The sequence below is a fragment of the Gopherus evgoodei genome, chromosome 1 (genome assembly GCF_007399415.2).
Source record: "Gopherus evgoodei ecotype Sinaloan lineage chromosome 1, rGopEvg1_v1.p, whole genome shotgun sequence".
Lineage (NCBI taxonomy): Eukaryota > Metazoa > Chordata > Testudines > Testudinidae > Gopherus > Gopherus evgoodei.
This window is the reverse complement of record NC_044322.1, coordinates 341,635,509-341,658,265: the sequence shown is the minus strand read 5'-3', so window position 1 is coordinate 341,658,265 and position 22,757 is coordinate 341,635,509. Positions and strand designations below refer to the sequence as shown.

Here is a 22,757-nt window from a genome sequence, read left to right as displayed (position 1 = left end):
AGAATGCAAATTTCTGAGCACAGTGATGAAAATTGGGAGTGGGCCCTATGCTGAGAGTGTACCATCACATAACCAGGCTTAATATGGCACAGGGGAGAGGAATTTTATTATTAAGACACTGGACTGGGACTCAGGAGCTCTGGCTTCAATTCCCAGCTTTGCTACAAGCTTCTTGTGTCACCATGGTCCATTCACTTAATCTCTCAGTTTCTTATTTGTTTAATGTGGATACTAATACTTCCTTTCTCCTGCCTTTTGTCTATCTATTTAAATTTAGAATATGCATTCTTTCAGACAAGGACTGTCTCTTATTATGCATATGTACAGCACCTAGCATAATGGGCCTCTTATCTTATTTGAAGCCTATATACTACAACAACAAAACAAAAACCCCACCATATCCACAATAGTTTTCTCTATTTCATCTAACTCCCTTCTTTGTAGAGCTTGATGTTATGGTAATACGTTCAGTATGGGTTGATATTATATTGTACATTTGGATTATCTCATTGAATACATAGTAGTCTTTATGAATAAAGAAGTTAGTACTTTAATGTTTAGCAAATGTTTTAGCCTAATGTACTGCCATAGTCCCTTTTAAAGTAGCTAACATGTTGTTATACATTAAATATTGAAGTGATCTAGTCTGAGCAAGACAATATGTCAATGTTACACAACAGCTGAATGCTAGATACATTTTAGAGGCCCAGTGAAGGAGGAGAGATGCTACATCTTTGGGAACTCAGCCTGACTTTCAATCAAATAGCTGATCTGAAATGCCGAACACAAACTGCATTTCATTTAACAATGCTGCTAGCTAGTCCTTGATTGAACACTTTGAACCTGATCAGAATATAATTTGTTTTGGTATTAAAAGAATCACTTATATTAGCATTCCCAGGAGATCAATAACAGATTTTAATGCATACTAATAAAAGAGCTCCTAAGTCCAAATACAGCCTTAATTTTCACGAGAGAAGCACAGTTCTTGCTAATAAAATATCTTTGTTGAACAGGAAGGAATGAAATGGAGTAGTGTTTTCACACAAATGGCTCAGAATTATGCTAACAAATTCTGCAAAATAAAACCACACTAATCATTTTCACAGCTGTGGGAACATTTAAATGGAGCATCCTAGGGAAAATGCTTGTTTGTGGGAAAATCTTCATATCTTGCCGAATTTTGTTGTTGCTGCTGTTCGGTGTTTACTGCAACATGTTTTTCTCTTAATGACAATAAAAATCTTCTAATGAATTAGATATCACAGAAGTTTGCTGTCTGCCTGCATACATTGTCTTTGTGAATTTACAACAGATACCAGTCCTACATAGGAGATAATCGTAAATTGGGTATCGTATTGATTGATTATGTATACCATGCACAGCATCTATCTCTATAGAAATTTTGATCAGAGGACTTACCATTGCTACATGAATGCCATTCACAGCAGTTTAAGTATGGGGAGAAACTTTTATCCAGATATTCCCACCCCTCTTCAAACACATACCTTGGGCATGGTGTTTAGCATATTGGTGCCCTGATCCTGATGGGGGCCAATGGATGCTGTTGTAATATAATACTTTTTAAATTGATATGCTCATTTTAAAAGGTCCATATTTATTAGTAGGTTGCAGTTTGGTTTTTCACAGTTTATTCTTAATTTTCTCCATCATTTTGTTAATCATAGGAGCGGGTTCGATCAACAGAAATTCTGTGCATCTTCCACACTTCAGGAGCCAAAACACACCCTGAAAACTTGATATTGGTGGGATTGTGAAGCATTGCAGTGCCTCCACAATGCGGAAACTGGCAGGAGATCTTACTGATCCCATCCTGTCACTCCCCACACTTCTATCCTTGCACAGTAATGGCCGCTTCCTCTCCATAACAACCACACATTTGAGGGCCCGTGACTTGTGATTAATTCTTCTCAAATAATATAAAGTAGCACAAGGATTCATGTGACCTCTCTAACCTTTACTGACCATCATGTGCTCCAGAGAATCTTTGTTCTTACTAGCCTCTCTGCGAGGTTCCTTTTTGTGACAGTAATAGCAATACTCATTCAAAGTGTCTGGGATGGTTCTTCTAAGTCTGACCAGACTAACTATGAAAAAAAGATTTGTACCTTTCCCATTTATCATACAAAATATCAGTTTTTAATGTCTTTCTCTTTTTCAAATCACTCATAACAGTCTGAGTGCTCTGGGCTCTGTTTAGAATGTGACAAGTAGGCTTCTTGTGTGAGTATGGATATTGAACTTCCATAATGGATCTCTGACTTCTATAGCTTAGACTTTCTTATGTACAGGAAACATTAAAACTTTTTACTTTGTTGTGCTTTGAAACTATGTAGTTTATATAGCTAAATATATATATTACAAATGTATATATGATATTACCAACCTCAAGTGATAAAAAATCATGAGTCAGAGCCCTCAAGATCATGAGATTGGCCCAAAAATTGAGATTTTTTCTATATTGTGTTGTGGTGGTGTTGGCCCTGCCTTTTGATTTTTGAGCTCCCCCTGCCCATCACTAGTATGTGCATGTGACAATTAATGTTGCTCACTCTCCTAAATTTATTGGGTAAAATGATTTTGGCCCTTGCTGCAGGAGCTCTCACCTGCACACCTCTCCATCCCCTGCCCAGCAATTAATCCTCTCCCTCATTCCCCACATCAGTTTTGTCACCATCAGTTCAACCCCCACCATCATCGGTTCAGCCCTCCCCCAGCCTCACCTCTTCTCCTCCTGGGATCCTTCACCCCCCCATCTCACTGAGGGGGGGCCTGCAGTAAAGTCTTCTTCCCCCCTTCTCAGGTTAGGGGTGGGGCAGCTCCAGAGGCTCTTAATGCTCTTCCCAGGCTGGTGTTGCATGGGGGAGGAGTAGCAGTGCTGTCCTGTCCCCACTGTTCATAGGAGGGGAAAGGGAGGTGGGAGGGAGGTGCACTGAACTGCTGGACTATTCGCACCTTCCTTCCTCACCCTTTCTGTGAGAACAGCGAGCGGAGGGGAGAGACTGGGCCAGCTGCCTGAAAGGCTGAACTTCACAAGGAGGCTGGAGCTTCTCAAGTCATCGTGAGATGAGCTCCAGTCCCACCTGGAATCCCATCACTGATGGAAAAGCCACAAGAGTTGGCAATACCATGTATAAGTAAGCCTTACAACACAGGCACTCATTAGCCATGTAATTTGTGTGGCCTGAAGCTGTAAAGGTAGGGCGCTCGCTCTTCAGACCTATTGGTGAACAGGGAGAAGAGCTACCCAGAGCTGATTCCGAACTCTGGATACCCAGAGGCTTCTGGAGGATAGGTGCTCTCTGCTGCCATCTGTTGGTGAACAAGGGGAAGCTACTGAATAGGCCAGGCCTCATTTGCATTTCAGTTAAGTGGCAGCTGTTGACATTTTGATCAAAGGACAGTTACCTTTTAAATTTGGGGTGAATAAAACACTGTTACCCCTGTCAGGAAATGAAAGGACAAGAGAATAGCATCAAATATATCCGTGGTGAGTGGTCACTTTGATCAAAATGTAGTCTGGCACAGTGGGTAGTAGGAACGGTCAAAGCCCCAGATCTAGAGAGTAAGACACTCCTGGTTTTTGGTGGGAGTGCCTCAGGGGTACAGGCTCTGTTCAGGGGCCTAGATGCCATAGATCTCTCTCTGAAGAGGCAGCACTGAATGCCATGGAAGATACAGCATTGGCTTTGAGGAAGCTTTTATTGAAGCTGCAAAGGCCAGCAACATAGTTGAGGAGCTCTGGTGAGGGCTCTCTGCCTAGCAGTTGAAGCTGTAATACTTCAGCTGTGCCAGGTGGTAGAGCCTCTGGAGCAGATCAGGCAGCACTTCCCTTAGGGGTTAGAGATGGACATGCCCAAATTGTGGACTCTGCCAACTCCAGACTGCAAGCAGTGAATGGGGATACAGTGGAGGAGGGCAGGAGGAAAATGGCTATTGCAGGAACACATTCCCTTGTTGGACATTCATGCTGCATGAGGAGGATTGAGTATGAGCCTATTCCAGAAAATCCAGGGGCATTGTGAGGGAGGAGGGACGTGTCACTTTATAGAAAGATAAAGCTATTGTTTGTTTGTTTATTGCTGTCTCTCCCAGGTTTATTCTGTGTCCTCTTTTCCCCCTAAGAATGTTCTCATTATTTTATACCTGTTGTTACTCAGAGATTGCAAGGGATCAAATATTGCCTTTAAAGTTTCCCCAGGGAGCGTTTTTAGTTTCCTAGGTTTCTGAGTGGGGGGGTGGGGTGGGGAACCAAGCTGGTAAAGCTCAAGCTTTCAGAAGAAACCCCAAAATGTTTGAACCCGGTCCATTTCCCTGCCAGTAACCCTGGCAGAAGGGTTTCAATTCCCACTGTATTATAGGGAAAATGAGGCACAAAGTGATTAAGTGGTTTTTTTCCAAGGTCCCACAGCCAGTAAAAAGTAGAGAGAGAACCAGATCTGGATTGAAGTCCTGTGCCCTCACAACTGGACAATACCACCTTCCCTATTTGCATAACGCTAATAAAAACAGTGTTAGTATTGTTTTCAGACAGAGTCAGTCTGTTTTTCAGTCATTTGTTCAGTTTTACATGCAAGGCTTGACTGGGATCTGAAATTCTCTTTGCAGATGAAGGCACCAAAACAAATAAAGGAGCAGTGTGTATTCCAGGAGTAGGCAACCTATGGCACGCGAGCTGATTTTCAGTGGCACTCACACTGCCCAGGTCCTGGCCACCGGTCCGGGGGCCTCTGCATTTTAATTTAATTTTAAATGAAGCTTCTTAAACATTTTGAAAACCTTATTTACTTTACATACAACACTAGTTTAGTTATATATTCTAGACTTTTAGAAAGAGACCTTCTAAAAATGTTAAAATGTATTACTGACACGTGAAACCTTAAATCAGAGTGAATAAATGAAGACTTTGCACAGCACTTCTGAAAGTGTAGTCATTCTGCACAGAGGGCAATATTAGTGTAAGCTCCTTATCACTAAAAAAAGAAAAGGTGACTGGAAATAGTCCCTGGAGAGTTAGTTTCTCAGTGCTGTCTGCCACTTGCAGCCTCTCACCTGCACCTGTCCTGAGTCGACACGCTGGCTGTAATCCACTCAGCAGTGGGAAGGGATTTTTCTCTCTAATTCTAATGTCCCCATTAGAATTTCACGACACTGCAATTGAAAAATATACATACACACATTTCATCTTCATAGGGATAAGGACAGCATCACTGACATGCTGTTACAGTTACTGAGACTGACAGTACAATTCACAATACATATTCCAACTAGTCCCTTTGAGGGCAGGACCAGTGCAGAGCTGGTGCTGTGTCAGCTCTTCTCCTGAGCAGTCTCTGCTGGCAAAGCTCCTTGGAAGAATCCTGAACCTCTGCCTTCCATGAGGGTTAATCTGTGTTCCAAGTACAGCTGCCCCCATGAATGCAGGGGCTTTCAAGTTGTAACTGTTATGATACACAGAAGTTGAATGCATGACTTTAACTCAGAAGTGGGCAAACTTTTTGGCCCGAGGGCCACATTTGGGTATGGAAATTGTATGGCGGGCCATGAATGCTCATGAAATTGAGGGTTGGGGTGTGGGAGAGGGTGAGGGCTCCAGCTGGGGGTGTGGGTTCTGAGATGGGGCCATAAATGAAGAGCTCAGGGTGTGGGAGGGGACTCTGGGCTGGGGCAGGGAGTTAGGGGATGGGGTGGAAGTGAGGGTGTGGGCTCTGGGGTGGGGCTGGGGATGAGGGGTTGGGGGTGCAGGGGAGTGCTCTGGGCTGGGACCAAGGGATTCGGAGGGCGGGACAGGGATCAGGGGGTTGGGGCATGGGACGGGGTCAGAGGTGCAGGCTCTGGGGCTACTTACCTCAAGCAGCTCCTAGAAGCAGCGGTATGTCCCCCTTCCGGTTCCTACGCAGAGGCGCGGTCCACAGGTGCCACCCCTGCAGCTCCCATTGGCTGTGGTTTCCAGCCAGTGGGAGCTGCGGGGGCAGCGTCTGGAGCCCCCTTGGCTGCCCATATTCGATGGAGCTGGATAGGGAATATGCTGCTGCTTCTGGGAGCCCCACAGAATAGGACAAGCCCCCGACCCCACTCCCCAGCTGGAGCGGGGAAAGCCCTGCACCCCACTCCCCAGTGGGAGCTCGAGGGCCGGATTAAAATGTCTGGAGGGCCAGATGTGGCCCCCGGGCTGTAGTTTGCCCACCCCTGCTTTAACTCTTCCCCATCACACACAGCAACAGGAAATACCAGTAAGTATTTGTTGCCTGGCTGACTGATAGACATATGCACTTTTCACTATTGTAAATCAGTGGTTCTCAAGCAGAGGTATGTGTACCCCTGGGGGTATGCAGAAGTCTTCCAGGGAATACATTCACTCATCTGGATATTTGTGTCATTTTACAATAGGCTACATAAAAAGCACTAGTGAAGTCAGTACAAACTCTGATTTCATACAGACAATGACTTTTTGATACTGCTCTATAGACTATACACTAAATGTAAGTGCAATATCTATATTACAATTGATTTATTTTATAATTATATGGTAAAATTAATAAAGTCAGCAATTTTTCAGTAATAATGTGCTGTGACCCTTTTCTATTTTTATGTCTGATTTTGTAATCAAGTAGTTTTTAAGTGAGGTGAAACTTGGGGATACTCAAGACAGATCAGACTCCTGAAAGGGTACAGTACTCTGGAAAGGCTGAGAGCCACTGTTCTAAAGCATTATTTATCTCAGGTATGGCATAGCTGGAATGTGGCCTGCTTTTTGTGACTAACTACATAAGATAAGCAAATGTAGGGACAGGTTTCCCTTGAACTCTAGCATTTGTTATTCATGTTTGATCCAACTGCCACTGACGTCAATGGGAGTCTTTACCACAGTGGTTCTCAGTCTGTGGCCCGCTCGCCGCTTGTGGCCCAATGAGCACACATTTGCGGCCCATGTGACATCCTCTGGGCCATACAGGTAGTGTATAGATTGTGTGGATGCGGTGCACATAAAGAGCTGCATATGCGGCCAATGGTAAATAGGTTGAAAACCACTGCTTTACCCTAAAGAAGAGCTCTGTGTAGTTTGAAAGTTTCTCTCTTTCACCAACAGAAGTTGGTCCAATAAAAGATATTACCTCACCCACCTCAATGTCAGTTTACTTGATGAGTCTTAAACAGCACTTGGTATTAGGCAGTAGAGCCCTGTGTGGGACTATTTTTTTAAATCCTGCTCCCATCCTGCCCCCCCCCACTCCCAGTCCCACATTGTTTCTTGCATTTTTATCCCGCTCGCACCTGCAAAAACCTTAGATCCTGTAAATTCTACATGAGAGACAGATTCCCCCAGACTACTACAGAACAAAAACCAAACAAATGGTCGGTTAATATATACACCTCTACTTCGATATAACACTGTTCTTGGGAGCCAAAAAATCGTACCGTGTTATAGGTGAAACTGCATTATATCGAACTTGCTTTGATCCGCCGGAGTGCGCAGCCCCCCTTCCCCCCTGAGCACTGCTTTATTGTGTTATCTCTGAATTGGTGTTATATCGGGTCACGTTATATCGGGATAGAGGTGTATTATATATAAGCAGAATTTAGACACAATTTTTACCACTAAAAGAATAAAACAAATCTTGCTTAAACCACGTAAAAAAATACTTGAACTCCTGTTACAATACAAATCAAATCTCTTTCCATCCCTCGCTTAAATTTAAGTATTAAAACCTTTATTTAAAAAAAAACTTGCTTTACATTGCTGATATTCTATTTCTGACCAGCTGATGAGAGATTTAGTGTTTTCCCACAAATTATCACAGTCTGATTTTTTTTTTTTTACCCTTTTACCCTCTCCCAGCATTATAGCTGCGGGTCCTCTGGGATCCCAGTCCTGCACCAGAGCTCTAATAGGCAGTATATCACAGGTTCTTTACACAGGCTCCTTCAACTCTTTGTCCATATACCTCTATAATTTCTTTTAAAACCAGTGAAATTCAATTCAATAAACTACATTAATGCAATATAATAGCTAAAATTTTGCGCACACGGAAAGCTGTAAAATAAAAGTTGACAGTTGTCACAGCAAGTCATCACCAGGTATTGAAGGGTGTGTGCCATTCAGAAAAGACAGAAATATAGGTTAAGGTGGTGGGCTAGCTTGTATGTTAATGAGGAGGTAGACTGTAAAGAAATTAGAAGTGATGCAATGGATAAAACAGAGTCTATTTGTGTCAACATCACTTTGGGGAAGAAAGTTACCAGAGGCTCCCCTGGGATAGTGCTTGGGGTGTTACAGACCCCCAGAATCTGATTTGGATATGGATAGAGGCCTCTCGTAATATTTTTTAATGAAATAAATGCTACTGGGAATTGTGTGATTATGGGAGATTTTAACTTCCCAGATATAGATTGGAGGACAAGCCCTACTAATAATAGTAGGGCCCAGATTTTCCTCAGTGTGATAGCTGACAGATTTCTTCACCAAATAGTCACAGAACCTACAAGAGGTAATGCCCTTTTAGATATGGTATTGGTGAGAAGTGAGGACCTCATAGAAGAACTGGTTGTAGGGGACAGCCTTGGTTCAAGTGATCATGAGCTAATTCAGTTTAGACTAAATAGAAGGATAAACCAAAATAGATCTGCAGCTAGGGCCCTTGATTTCAAAAGGGCAAACTGAAAAAATTAAGGGAATGAGTTAGGGAGTGGCTTGGACTGAAGAACTCAACAATCTGAATGTGGATGAAGCTAGCAATTAATTTAAGTCAAAGTTGCAGAAACTGTGTCTGCATCCCAAGCAAGCAGAAAAATTTGTTGGTAAGGGTTGCAGACCAGGCTGGATGAGAAAGCATCTCAAATAGGTTATTAAGAGAGAGCAGAAAGCCTCCAAGGAATGGAAGATGGGATGGATCAGCAAGGAAAGCTACCTCTTAGAGGTCAGAAAGTGTATGGATAAAGTGCGAACTGTCAAAAGCCAGGCAGAGTTGGACCTTGAAGAGGAAATTAAAACCAATAGTAAAAGGTTCTATAGCCATATAAATGAAAAGAAAACAAGGAAAGAAAAAGTGGGACTGCTAAAGACTGTGGGATTGAGGATGGGGTGGAGATTAAAGGTAATCTAGGCATGGCTGAACACCTACGTCAATACTTATCCTCAATACCCTTATTAAAAACTGAGGCAATTCGTGGTTGTGGCAAGGTGACTAATGGAAATGAGAATATGGAAGTAGAAATTACCATGTCCGAGGTGGAAATCAAACTCAAACAGCTTAATGGGACTAAATCGAGGGGCCTGGATAATCTCCATCCAAGACTATTAAAGGAACTGGCACATGAAATTGCAAGACCAATAGCAAGGATTTTGAATGAATCTGTAAACTCAGGGGTTGTACCCTATGACTGGAGAATTTTGCTAATATAGTACGTATTTTTAAGAAAGGGAAGAAAAGTGATCCAGAAAAGTAAAGGCCTGTTAGTTTGACTTCAGCTTAGTGGTTTGAGCATTGGCCTATGAAACCCAGGGTTATGAGTTCAATCCTTCACAGGGTCACTTAGAGATCTGGGGCCAAACTCAGTACTTGGTCCTGCTAGTGAAGGCAGGTGGCTGGACTTGATGACCTTTCAAGGTCCCTTCCAGTTCTAGGAGATTGGTATATCTCCAGTTATTACTTTAATTGTATGCAAGATTTTAGAAGAAATTTTGAAAAGAGAAAATAGTTAAGGACATAGAGGTAAATGGTAGTTGGGATAAAATACATAGTTTTACAAAAGGTAAATCATGCTAGAGACTAACCTGATCGCTTTCTTTGAGAAGATAACTGATTTTTTCAGACACAGGAAATACAGTCGATCTAATCTATGTGGATTTCAGTAAGGCATTTGATACAGTTCCAAATGGGAAGTTATTAGTTAGATTGGAGAAGATGGGGATTAATATGAGAATTGAAAGTTGGATAAGGAACTGGTTAAAGGGGAGACTACAATGGGTCATGCTGAAAGATGAACTCTTAGGCTGGAGGGAGGTTATTAGTGTAGTTCCTCAGCGATCGGTCTTAGGGCCAGTCTTATTTAACATTTTTATTAATGACCTTGCCACAAAAAGTGATCACAGGATGACTATGCTCTGTAAATGTAGTGTGGCCCTGAAAAAGGCTAATGCAGTCCTATGATGCATCAGGCAAGGTGTTTCCACTAGAGATAGGAAGTGTTATTGCCATTATACAAGGCATTTGGAATACTGTGTAAATTCTGGTCTCCCACATTTAAGAAAGATGAATTCAAACTGGAATAGGTGCAGAGAAGGGCTACTAGGATGATCTGAGGAATGGAAACCCTAACTTATGAGATGAGACTCAAAGAGCTTGGCTTGTTTAGCCTAACCAAACAAAGGCTGAGAGGAGATTTGATTGTTCTCTATAGAGGGTTAATTGCTTTCATCAGAAGGTTAAGGACAAGAGAGGGAGGGCTGTTATTTAAGTTAAGCACCAATGTTGGCACAAAAACAAATGGATGTAAACTGGCCATCAATAAGTTTGGGCTTGAAATTAAACTATCAGAAGAGTGAAGTTCTGGAACAGTCTTCCCAGAGGAGAAATGGGGGCAGGGCTGGCTCCAGGCACCAGCTTAGCAGGCAGGTGCTTGGGGCGGCCACTCCAGAGAGGGGCAGCATGTCCAGGTATTTGGCGGCAATTCAGCAGAGGGTCCCTCACTCCCACTTGGAGCAAAGGACCTCCCTCTGAATTGCCGCAGATCGTGATCGCGGCTTTTTTTTTTTTTTGGCTGCTTGGGGTGGCAGAACCCCTGGAGCCGGCCCCTGAATGGGGGCAAAAAACCTAACTGGCTTCAAGACTGAGCTTGATAAGTTTACTGAGGGGATGGTATGAGGAAACTGCCTACATTGACACATAGCCTGTCTGTGACTGCTATTAGCAAATATCCCCAATGGACTGTGATGGGACAGTGTACAGAGAGGGCTCTAAATTACCATAGAGAATTCTTTCCCAGGTGTCTGGCTGGTGGATCTTGCCAAAATGCTCAGGGTCCAACTGACCACCATATTTGGGATCGGGGAGGAATTTTCTCCCAGGGCAGATTGGCAGAGACCCCGAGGTTTTTTTGCCTTCTGCTGCAGCATGGGACATTGGTCACTTTCAGGTTTAAACTAATGTAAATGGTGGATTCTCCGTAACTTGAAGTCTTTAAATCATGATTTGAGGATAGGTCATGGGTCTATTACAGGAGTGGGTGGATGAGGTTCTGTGGCCTGCAATGTGCAGGAGGTCAAACTAGATGATCATAATGGTCCCTTCTAGCCTTAAAGTCTGTGAATCTGAGTCCATACACAGTAAATGAAATACTACCAGAGCTGTCAAGCAATTAAAAAAATTAATCGTGCTGTTAAACAATAATAGAATACCATTTATTTAAATATTTTTGGATGTTTTATACATTTTCAAATATATTGATTTCAACTACAACACAGAATACAAAGTGTACAGTGCTCACTTCATATTTATTTTTTATTACAAAGATTTGCACTATAAAAAAGAAACTTCAGTTTACCTCATTGAGGTACTGTAAATCTGTTTATCATGAAAGTTGATTTACACATGTAGAATTGTGTAAAAAAGAATAACTGCACTTAATAAAACAAAGTAAAACTTTAGAACCTACAAGCCCACGCAGTCCTACTTCTTGTTCAATCACTCAGGCCATGTCTACATCTAAAATTTTGCAGCGCTGGTTGTTACAGCTGTATTAGTACAGCTGTATAGGGCCAGCGCTGCAGAGTGGCCACACTTACAGCAACCAGCGCTGCAAGTGGTGTTAGATGTGGCCACACTGCAGCGCTGTTGGGCAGCTTCAAGGGGGGTTCGGGGAACGCGAGAGCAAACCGGGAAAGGAGACCAGCTTCGCCGCGGTTTGCTCTTGCGTTCCCCGAACCACCCTGCAAACCGTAGGGAAGGAGACCTGCTTGTTCGGGGAACGCGAGAGCAAACCGGGAAAGGAGACCAGCTTCGCCGCGGTTTGCTCTCGCGTTCCCGGAACCACCCAGCAAACCTCAGGGAAGGAGACCTGCTTGCTCGGGGTTCGGGGAACGCGAGAGCAAGCTGGGGAAGGAGACCAGTTTGATTACCAGAGGCTTCCTCAGGTATGCTGGGATACCTGCTTATTCCACGGAGGTCAAGAAAAGCGCTGGTAAGTGTCTATACTTGATTACCAGCGCTGGATCACCAGCGCTGGATCCTCTACACCCGAGACAAAACGGGAGTACGGCCAGCGCTGCAAACAGGGAGTTGCAGCGCTGGTGGTGCCCTGCAGATGTGTACACCTCCTAAGTTGCAGCGCTGTAACTCCCTCACCAGCGCTGCAACTTTCTGATGTAGACAAGCCCTCAGACAAACAAGCATTCAGTGTTGAGAGAGGACAGGGGAGGGGGGAAGTAAGCAATGACTTGTGCAGGAAGCAGGTCTGGGAGGACAAGGGGTGACAGTGGGGAGGAGCAAGCAATAACTTGTGCAGGAGGAGGGTGAGGAAAGTGTCTTGCTGCTGCTTCTGGAAGGGTGGATTCTGGTACTGGGCTCGCCAGGCTCACCTCCTTTCACTGAGCTAGGCGGGCTCCCTTCAGCTGAGTGAGCCCTTCTTTGCACGGGAGGGTGGATTTTACCTCAGGGACTCATCATTCTGCAGGGGAGGAGAGGCTGGTGCAGGGAGGATGAGCTTGCCAGGCCCATCTTCTTTATGGACTGCCCCAGGGCAAGTGGCCAGCCAGGGGCAATGGGGCATGACGTAGAGGGATTGGTCCCAGGAGTGAGGAGCTGGCCGGGAACAATAAGGCGCGGGCTGGCTAGAGTGATGATACGTCCTGTTTTGGCTAGGACAGTCCTCTTTTTCAGCTCTGTCTCAGCCATCCCTACTACTTTGCCAAAACTGCGCATTTGTCCCAGCTGCAAGGCAGAGCAGAGAGAGGCAGCTGATGCCCAGGGCTCAGCTGAAGGCAGCACTGCCTGCCAGCAGGAAAGTAGAGAAATTTGCTGCTGGCTTCAGAGCTGACTCCTGGGCAGTACAGAGTTGGGGGTGGGAGGAAGGCATGGAGCTGGGGGTGGGAGGATCAGCCTCAGCCAAGGGAGGTGCAGAGCTTGGAGAGGGGGGGATCAGTCTCAGCTGAGGGAAGCGCAGCGGGGTCAGCCCCAGCCATGGGCAGCAGAGAACTGGGGTGGGGGAAGATGCGGGTGGCGCTGAGCTTGGGGCGGGAGCCATAGGAAGGGTGAGTCCTGCAACATGGGTGCAGCTCAGGTGAGCCCCTGGCCATCCTGGTTTTACTTTAAGAAATATGGTCACCTGGGTGGGGTTGGGGTTGGTGTCAAGATCTCATCTTCTCTGCTGGAGCCAGGATGAGAACCATGTCTTTCTCTAGCCTCGTCCCTTCCCACCCTCTGGTGGTGGCTTGCGTTACTGTGCCTGACCAGACATAGGTGGTCTATAGCAGCTAATGCTGCCCTCCTGCCCAGAGAGTCTGCAATTAACACGCGTTAAAAAAATTAATGCGTTAATTGTGCTGTGCGTTAATCGCATACGTTAACAGCAATTAATTGACAGCCCTAAATATTACCACTCTTCAGGAGGACCAAAATACAATTGCTAGGGAAACCATAACTTTGAATTTCTTGACTTTCATACATGTAAAATCTTTCCCATGTCTAATGTGAAGTTTTTCGTTATGTTCTGGTCAAGGGTTCAGTTTCTTTCTTTGCTTATGTATTGCTTATTAATTGGAGCTTCTCATTGCCCTATTGTTTCCCTCACTGTCATTTGGCCATGTTGGAATCTAGAATAATAGAGTTTTTCCCTCTTGTTCTTTAACTGCAAGAACAAGCTTACTAATGCAAAAAGCAATTTAGATGCCATCCAAAAGTTTGTATTAACGTTCTATTTGCTGATGACTTCAAATCTAGAAAGGTTATATCAAGTTGAAACTACATTAGCATTTGTATGGATCATCAGCCATTCGCTAATGATTTAAGAATTACAGTTTACTGTCCCTGAATGCTTCATTTTGTTTAATACCTTTTAAATTAGTAGAATAAATGCTACTAATAAGAAAAAAATCATTAAAATTGCATACAGTATTGGCTTATTACATGGTGGAGATTTTGCAAAAATATACTTAAACCTAACAGTGGTATTTGGAATTGATTTAGGATTCAAAGGATACACTTGGTTTGCACATAGTACTATCTCGGGAATATAAATAATTCTAAATAAAATGTAGCTAAATAGAGAACATATTAGCTCAGAGGGATTAAGTTATATCTCATTGTTTTTCCAACATACCAGATATGTAAAATAGGTTTCAAATCAGCATTATTATTGATAACAATACTGGCATGTATGTGGTCCCCAGCACCAGGGAATCTAGATAGCCTACGCGACACCATTTTGAGATTTTCAAGATATGATTTAGAAAGACAGTTCATGGTGAGCCATATTTTATCCTCCGCTACAGGGAAAGCCATGCTACCGGGGAAGATGGGGATCCAGTGCCCCAGTGGACGGAATGGCTCTTTGTGGATCCTGCTGAGTTTTACTAGATTCTCCCTTTCATCTCAGATCAGGCTTGCCACAAGAGGAAGAGATGCCTTTCGCCATTAGAGAATAAGTCATGGACCTTGGGGTACATTTTCCACTTCCTGCAGTTTTGTCCTCAGAAAAGCAGCATGTAGCAACATTTTAGTTTATCTGTAATTCATGCATTTATATTAAATTTTAAAAGTTGTTTACGTCTTTATTTGCCTTCCTTGGGGCTTCTGAAGTGCTTTTCATTATAACGAACCAAAGTCTTAGGATCTCTTGAGCTTAGGATCTCTTGATTTTAGGATCTCAGAAATTGAACAATTTAAAAACTTTTCTTTTATTACCAACCCCTTCACCAAAAAACCTTACTTGCAATGTTTGTCAGCTGATTAGAAATTATACACATTATATAATGTTAAACACCTATCTAATTTTATCACTATTTATTACGCAAAATCTTTTCTAAGATAGGACTTGTAATCCTCTGAGGATATAGCAAAGAAAGTGTGAGGAATCAAACTGCTACTTCACACAATTATTGTATGCTTGCTATTCCCCTACATCTTCCCCCACCCCTTCCTCCATCATTTGCTAACCAAGCAGCTAGACAAGTGATCTGAAGCTTCTAGAAATTTCCTTATCACAATTTTCTCTTGACGTTCCACTTTTCATCTCGGCTGAATATTGTAGGGTCAAATCACCCTTCAGATATTATTTAAACTTTCCAGCTACTTTTGAAAAATCACATACAAAGGTGTTGCTGAAATGTTATTTCCTGGCATTGTGATTTTAAGCTGCCAAATGTAAAAAGAAAAACAATCTTGTTCATTTTTCATATTACTAGACAATAGTTTATTGTATTGTATTTGATTTGCATTTTTGCTGTGGAAACACTGAAAATTAATTATACAGCAGTACTAGTGCACAAAGAAGAAAGCATAAGGTTAATGATAACCTTTCATTATATTCTTCAAGAGATGCTTTTTAGATTTGGAATGAACTTGGTTGTTCATGGGAGGTTCCTGGATTGATAGTCATTCAGATTGGATTTTTGGTACAGCAGAAATGCAGTCTCTCTCACACTACCTTGCCAGTATTCCTCAACAACAATGTGGCACAGGTTCTGAAACCCGCAGTTCAGTGAGAACTAACTTGGACCGTGACATTCTTACAGCATTGATGTACTTTCTGTTGTCCTGACACTTCTGACCGCCAGGGGATAAATCAGTGCTCCGTGCATTTTAACTTGTTCTGAAATTTGTGGCGTTCAGGCACCGTTTATTAATTTCCCCCCAAATTCAAAGATCTCTGCCAAATGTTTCTATAAATTTATATTATCATGGGTTATTTTATTCTTCTGGCCTTCTGTAATCTTGCTGGCATTGCAGTGGAGGCTGTTTTCTGGCTAGATATTTTTCAGGGCTGGATGGTTAAATTCCATCTGGTCTGTGTGCATCTTCTATAAATTAATGATCAAAAGATAATACTGAATGAGGTGTTAGGGGGTAGAGGTGGTGGTTAAGGTGGTTCCAGACTTGTGACTTTCCATGATTTTGAATACTGGGCTTTTTTTTTAATTTAATGTTAGCTTAGATTTTCCTGGCTGTCTAATAATTGAGTATTTAAAATGATGGTGTTCCATTACATATTCTCCCTTTAACTTCCTGATGCTTTCTCTGTCTTAATTTTAAATTACTAGTGTCTTTGTCTAGGAATGTTCTATACATTTTGCTGCTACATGTTACTATAACCCCACCTCCCAAATGTATGACTGTTTGTTATAGACATTTTGTGGCATTGTAAATGTCCATCCATGCTCTTGCCAACTAAGGTAGATATTCTTTTTTAAATTTTTATTTCTGTGTAACCAGGGAATGCCTTAACTCTCAGCACCTCCTGAGATTTAAAACACACTAAGAAAGTCTAACATTTTCAATGCATGTTGGTTTATCGGTTTGCCAATTACAAATATTCCAGCTTAAACATTCTACCCAGGTACGTCAGAATATTGCACCCAAACCATGCTTCTGTCTCCAGCCCTTCTCTAATATACTCCAACCTCCCTAAATGCTTATAAGGAAAAAATGGCCTTTGCAGCATCCCCAGAAGAATAACAAATCTGAACTCTAGCAGAACAAGGGGGAGAGCCTATTCCAGAGAACGCTTCTGCCAGCAGTTCCCTCTTTTATATCAAGAAAGTTCCCACACCACAGCTACTTGTATCTGGGGGGAATGGTGATTAGGGTGCTAACTTGGGAAACCTAGGTTCACTTCCCTGCTCTGTCACACATTTCCTGTATGAGCTGGACAAGTCACTTAGTCTTTTGCTACCTCTCAGTTCCCCATCTGTAAATGGGGATAATAGAACTTCCCTACTCAGAGTTATTGTGAGGCTGAATACATTAAACATTGTGAGGTGCTACAGTAATGGGTAGATAGGTAGGTAGGTCCATAGGTAGATAGATCTGCAAACTTTTTTGTGAACAAAAATCCCTTCCTACAACTGTGGAAAGCAAACAAAAGGGGTAACAAAGACCATCAACAGGTATTCATCATATGACTTGAAAGATTTTGGGAATACTTTTTTGCAGTATTCTCCCAGCTCTAGTAGGGACATATATATGGATTAAGGTATAAAGCAGCAATCAACAGGTTAATAAAAATACCATGAGCAAGTTCTTTACTCATTTGCCATTGTAGAGTAAGATGTAACTCCCAGATATTCCCTCATTTGTACTTCATATTCATAGTAGGTCATATTCTTATTTTGGTTTAACATGCACATTTATTTTTGTGCTGTTTCTTTTAGTGGCGCATACCGGGATTCTGTAGGATGGTAACCATAGTAACAGCAGAACAAGGGAGATCAGCTTTCACCCCCAAAATGCATATCACAAGGTTTATGTTTGCTGGTTCTTGGGTCTGCTGGTTCTTGACTATTAGGAAGGGGTAAAGTGAACTTGTTTATTTCACAATGATTAAAAGAGAAATGCATAGATTGGAATCACAGTACAAGAGAAACGTTTGTAAGATGGAATATTTGAACATGTCTAGGAGAAGCCAGGTCTAGACAGGTATAAAGCAAATAGAAAATTATATTATGATTTTTTATTAAAAAAGAGTAACAATGAGATAATTTTCTAGCCTGAGGTTTTCTTATCGGCATTAGACATTTTGTCAGGTTAATGAATGCCATCAAATGATTTCAAGGGTCTATTGAAAGAGATACAGGCAATGGAATCGTAAACCAAATAAGCACATAACAAATAAGACTGCACACTTGTACCATAATAAATGCCATAGTGACAAGCACTAATGTACTGTGCAGGGAGCCTGGCATTTTCAAACAGGGCATCTAATTTTGGGTGCCAACTTGAGACATCTAAATAGCAAGCAACCACAGTTCTTTTTGGCTTCATTGGGAAGTTTGTGTGCTCAGCACCTCAGAAAATCAGGACTAAAATTGTGTCCCCAAAATAGAGGCAGCTGATTTTTTTTCACATTTAAAATGGAATTGTTGTTGTTTATTTACTATTTACCAGATATATAATAATCTGGCTAGCAAAACATGATTCCAATTTGTACTGGGACATGCATGAGATAATATAGCAAAAAAGACTTTTAGACCATTGAAAAAGTCTGGATGTTGATTTGGCTTTAACGATTCTTCCAGCAAATTGACCTGTTCTGTGGTTGTAATGATACCAACATTCCTCTTGTGATCCTTGTTAGTGCAGTTACACTTGCTGCAGGTCATAATTTGACACGTAATATATTGTAAAAAGAACAGGTGTACTTGTGGCACCTTAGAGACTAACACATTTATTTGAGCATAATTTGTTCGTCTCTAAGGTGCCACAAGTGCTCCTGTTCTTTTCGCAGATACAGACTAACACAGCTGCTACTCTGAAACCTGTAATATATTGTATTCCTGCAGAATTTATAACAACTAGGCTTGGTGCTTTTTTTCCCCTCTTTCCCTCTACATAAGGAGATCTGTTCCTTTCTGTGGACTAGTTGTAACGATGCTGCCTCTGGCGGGACACAACTGAGAGTATCAATTCAGGACAACTGCTTGAAAACCACAGATATAAAATTAGACTCACAGTCAGACAATATTTCCTTGGGAAAACCCACCCTGCTAAAAATAACAGAACAAGGCCCGTTGCCACTGTCTCAGCCTGAGGCTGTAGCATTGTCTATTATTGAGACAATCTGGTAGCAAAAGGATGTATTTTTTCCCATTCCTTGAAGGTTTTGGGAGTGGTCCCACAATATCCACAGACACTCTGGCAAAAACCTCCCCATTAATGGGCAGAGGCTGGAGGGGCACCCTGCTAGGCACCCTTAATCCCTTTAGCTTCTGACACAGTTCACAGCTCCTGCAATACTCTCTCACGGACCTAAAGAGGTGAGGCCAATAGAAATTTTGCTCTAGTCTGTCACATGTTTTGCCTATACCCAGATGTCCTGAAAATGGACCATAATGAGCCAACTACAATAAATCATTGTGATAACTCTCAGGTACCATAAGCTGTTTGCTAACTGCTGCTTGGGAAGGCTTCCTTCCCCTAGGAGGCTCCCTATATAACAGCCCATCATGCATGAAAAACCTGCCTCTCTTCTCATTAGTTGGCAGCTGACTCCGAACATCATTCCTGGCTCTCTGTAGTGACACATCACTCTGCTGGGCCATAATGAATTCCTTCTGGGTTTCATTTGAATTCACAACCATCTCTGATACCTCAGACAAATCCTCACCTGACCCAGCCTGAGAGACACTCTCTGTGTATAGTCCCCTTCACTGCCATCAGTTAGGGTAGCTGCCACAGACCCAAACTGTCTTTGTGACCCGGTTACCACATTAACGTGGCTAGGCACCCCCAGTATGTTATTTCCTACCAAAACATCAGCTGGAATTAAATCCCGTACAGCAGCCTTCACATCTCCTTTAAAGTCATCCCACTCAAGGTTGATTTTAGCCATTGGCAGATTCATAGATTACTCAGACAGTGCCATTACTGTCACATACTCCCTTGGCAACATGTCCTCTGGCTTCACCAGATGTCCCTTAACTATAGTCACATCAGAGCCAGTATCTCACCATCCCATGCATTCAACACCATTGATCTTTGTCTCCTTAATAAATCTCACTCCCTTGCCATGCCTCAGTCCTAATATAACTGATGAGCTCACCACCTCCTCCCATACTAATGGCGGCTATGGGGTTGACATTATCCACTGCTGTGCTTGCATCTGGACTCAAGGTGGTGCTGTTGTGGCTTGCTTCAGCCTGGGTGCTCAGAGTAATGGAGTTGGCATTTACTGTAGCATTTGGGGTTGCTGGTTCTGGGCTGCCCTTCAGGGTCAGGCAATCTGGTCTCATGTGGCCAAGCACACCACAGTGATAGCATGTCACCTGTTTATTCTTGAGGTGAGAGTTCCTACTCTCTGGGCCCCCATGAGCTCCTTTATAAGAGTCAGGGCCAGGTTTACTTTTAAATCCTTTCCTCCTCTTGAACTGGGGAGAATGGTGATTAATTTTCCCCTGGGGTTTACACCCTTCTCTAGCTCTATTTTGGGTGTGCACATCTGCAATTTTGCAGCCTGTAGGACTGACTCAGGATCCCTATCTCACACAGCTACTCTCACATGGTCAGCAACAATGTCTAAGAACTGTTCCAAAGTTATTAAATCCAGCAATTTTTCAAAACTCCCATGCGGCTTTGCTCCCACAACCCACTTTTTAACAAAACCCATCAGTTTATCAGCACATTCTACAAAAGTACAGTCATTAGACATTTTAAACTTTCTAAACTTAACCCTAAGACTCAGGAGTGACCTTGAATCATCTTAACACAGAATCTTTAAACGGCGCATAATCTAAGGTTTCTTGTTCCCTTAATTCATTAAATACTTCCCTGGCTTTTCTAATCAATCTGGTCAGCAGGACAGGCATTCGCTCCTGGTCTGGGATCCCATGCAGAGTGCATAGACGTTCGAAGGTAGACAACAACTCCTCTATATCCTCAGTATCTTTTTAAATGGGACTTTCTCTGCTTTTCCAATACTTGGAGCTGAAGTTGGTCAGCAGCTATATGCTCCCTGTGCCTTTTATCAGCCCTTTCCTCTCTTTCCTCAGCTTACTTCTTTCTTGCAGCAGCTTCTCTTTCTAATTCAGCATTCCTTTCCTTAGCTTCTTTCTCTGTCTTGGCTGTCTTTTACTTGTCCAGCAATCGCATGTCTGGTGTTCATGCTCGAGTTGCAGTTTACTTGCTGTCTTTTGCATTCTAATTGCTTCTGCAACTTCTGTAGTGTCTAGGTTGACCAGACAGCAAGTGTGAAAAATTGGGACGGGGGTGGGGCGTAATATGCGCCTATAGAAGAAAAAGCCCTAAATATCGGGATTGTCCCTATAAAATAGGGACATCTGGTCATCCTAGTTGTATCAGGTAAGGGCTGTGCTCCTGCCTTCTGATCACTGGCCATTAACAGATCTTTCAGTTCTTCATTTGTAGCTTTCTATTTTAAAACTTATCCCCTTTTCTGAACACAAATCTTGCAGGGCTTTTTTGTCAAGGCCCTCATCTGCTCTTTGCTCACCCATTGCAACTGCTCTTTAACCAACCAAAATCTCAATACCAAAATTCAAATTTGGATAACATGGGGTTCTGATCCAAAGCTTAATTGACCTGGTTCTGTGGATCCTAGCACGACTATGCCACTGTAACAATGCGGCCTCTGGTGGGACACAACTGAGAGTATCAATTCAAGACAAATTGCTTAGAGCAAGGCAGTCACAACCAAAGCTGGGTGTTCTTTGTTACTAATACCAAACCACCCAAACAGAGAAGACTTTGGTTTTACCCCACTGGCTAACCAGGAGTAATACAAGCAATTCCCCCAGATACTCCAGTTCCCTTGTATCACCTATGGGGTGACTGGTTATGAAAACCAATACCCCAGTAAAACAAGAAAGGTTCTCCCGATCCCAAAAAATCAAGCTCCAGACCAAGATCAATATACCAGTCAGATCTTACCCGCAAATCACGCTGTTTCCAATCCTTTAGAATCTAAAATCTAAAGGTTTATTCATAAAAGGAAAGAAATATAGATGAGTGTTAAAACTGATTAAATGGAATCAGTTAGATATAGTAATGATAGCAGTGTAGCAGTGATAGAATAAGCTGCAGGTTCAAATCACATCTCTGGAGTACATCCACAGCTTGGATGGGTCATTCAGTCCTTTGTTTAGAGCTTCAGTGTAGCAAAGTGGCCTGCGTCATGCAGGAGGTCAGACTAGATGATCATAATGGTCCCTTCTGACCTTAAAGTCTATGAGTCTATAAAAGTTCCTCCAGAGGTAAGAAGCAGGATTGAAGACAAAATGGAGGGGTTTCCAGGGCCTTCTTTCTTTTGTGGGCAGAAACCCCTTTGTTTTCCTGTGCCAAATCACAGCAACAAGATGGAGTTTGTAGCCACCTGGGGAAGTCACATGTTCATGCATGACTTAGTTTGCAGGTAGCAGCCATTGCTCACATGCTACCTTGAACGTCCCAGGAAGACTTCTCATATGTGGATTGGAGTCTCACAAGGCCCATTGTCAGTTAAGTGTTTCTTGATTGGGTACTTAATCTGCAAATTCCTTTCTCAAGAAGCTGACCAAATGCTTCACTAATGCTACTTAGAATTAAACACATTGAGATACAAGTACATAGCCAATATTCATAACTTCGACTACAAAAATGATACACATATACACATAGAATAATCATAACCAGCTAATCATAACCTTTCTATAGTCACCTCACATGACAACCTTTGTACAATATTTGCTGCAAATATATAACAGTGGTTGCAACCATGATCTATACGGTCACAGTTTATGTCAATAACGTCACACTAGTCTCCCAAAGGAAACAGTGGAAACTTCAGTGCTAGATTCATTTAAAATTAGACTGGGGAAAATAGTTAAGCAAGGACTGATCCTGAATTCGCCAGAGGGATGGAAGGAATGACAGGAGCCTTTTCCATTTCTAATTTCCATGCCTGTGCCATCTTGATGACATTCAGATGAATCACTGCATTTACAGTTGAATAAAAACTGAAGCCTTCAATGTACAGTACATGGAACCATCCTATAGTACACATGGGGCATATATAAGAAAAGAAAATATTCT

The 22,757-nt window shown here is 42.5% G+C and overlaps 1 protein-coding gene and 1 long non-coding RNA gene across 2 annotated transcripts in view; one reads left to right on the top strand and one right to left on the bottom strand.

Annotated features, from left to right (window-relative positions):
- Positions 1 to 22,757, top strand: part of LHFPL3 (LHFPL tetraspan subfamily member 3) — a 438,995-nt gene that overhangs the window by 101,857 nt on the left and 314,381 nt on the right.
- LOC115646923 overlaps positions 1 to 22,757 on the bottom strand; it is a 129,597-nt gene that overhangs the window by 17,498 nt on the left and 89,342 nt on the right. Inside the window, exon 3 of the long non-coding RNA XR_003999177.1 lies at positions 5,074 to 5,172. This is a non-coding gene — a long non-coding RNA (uncharacterized LOC115646923). The remainder of the gene's footprint in view (positions 1 to 5,073; positions 5,173 to 22,757) is intronic.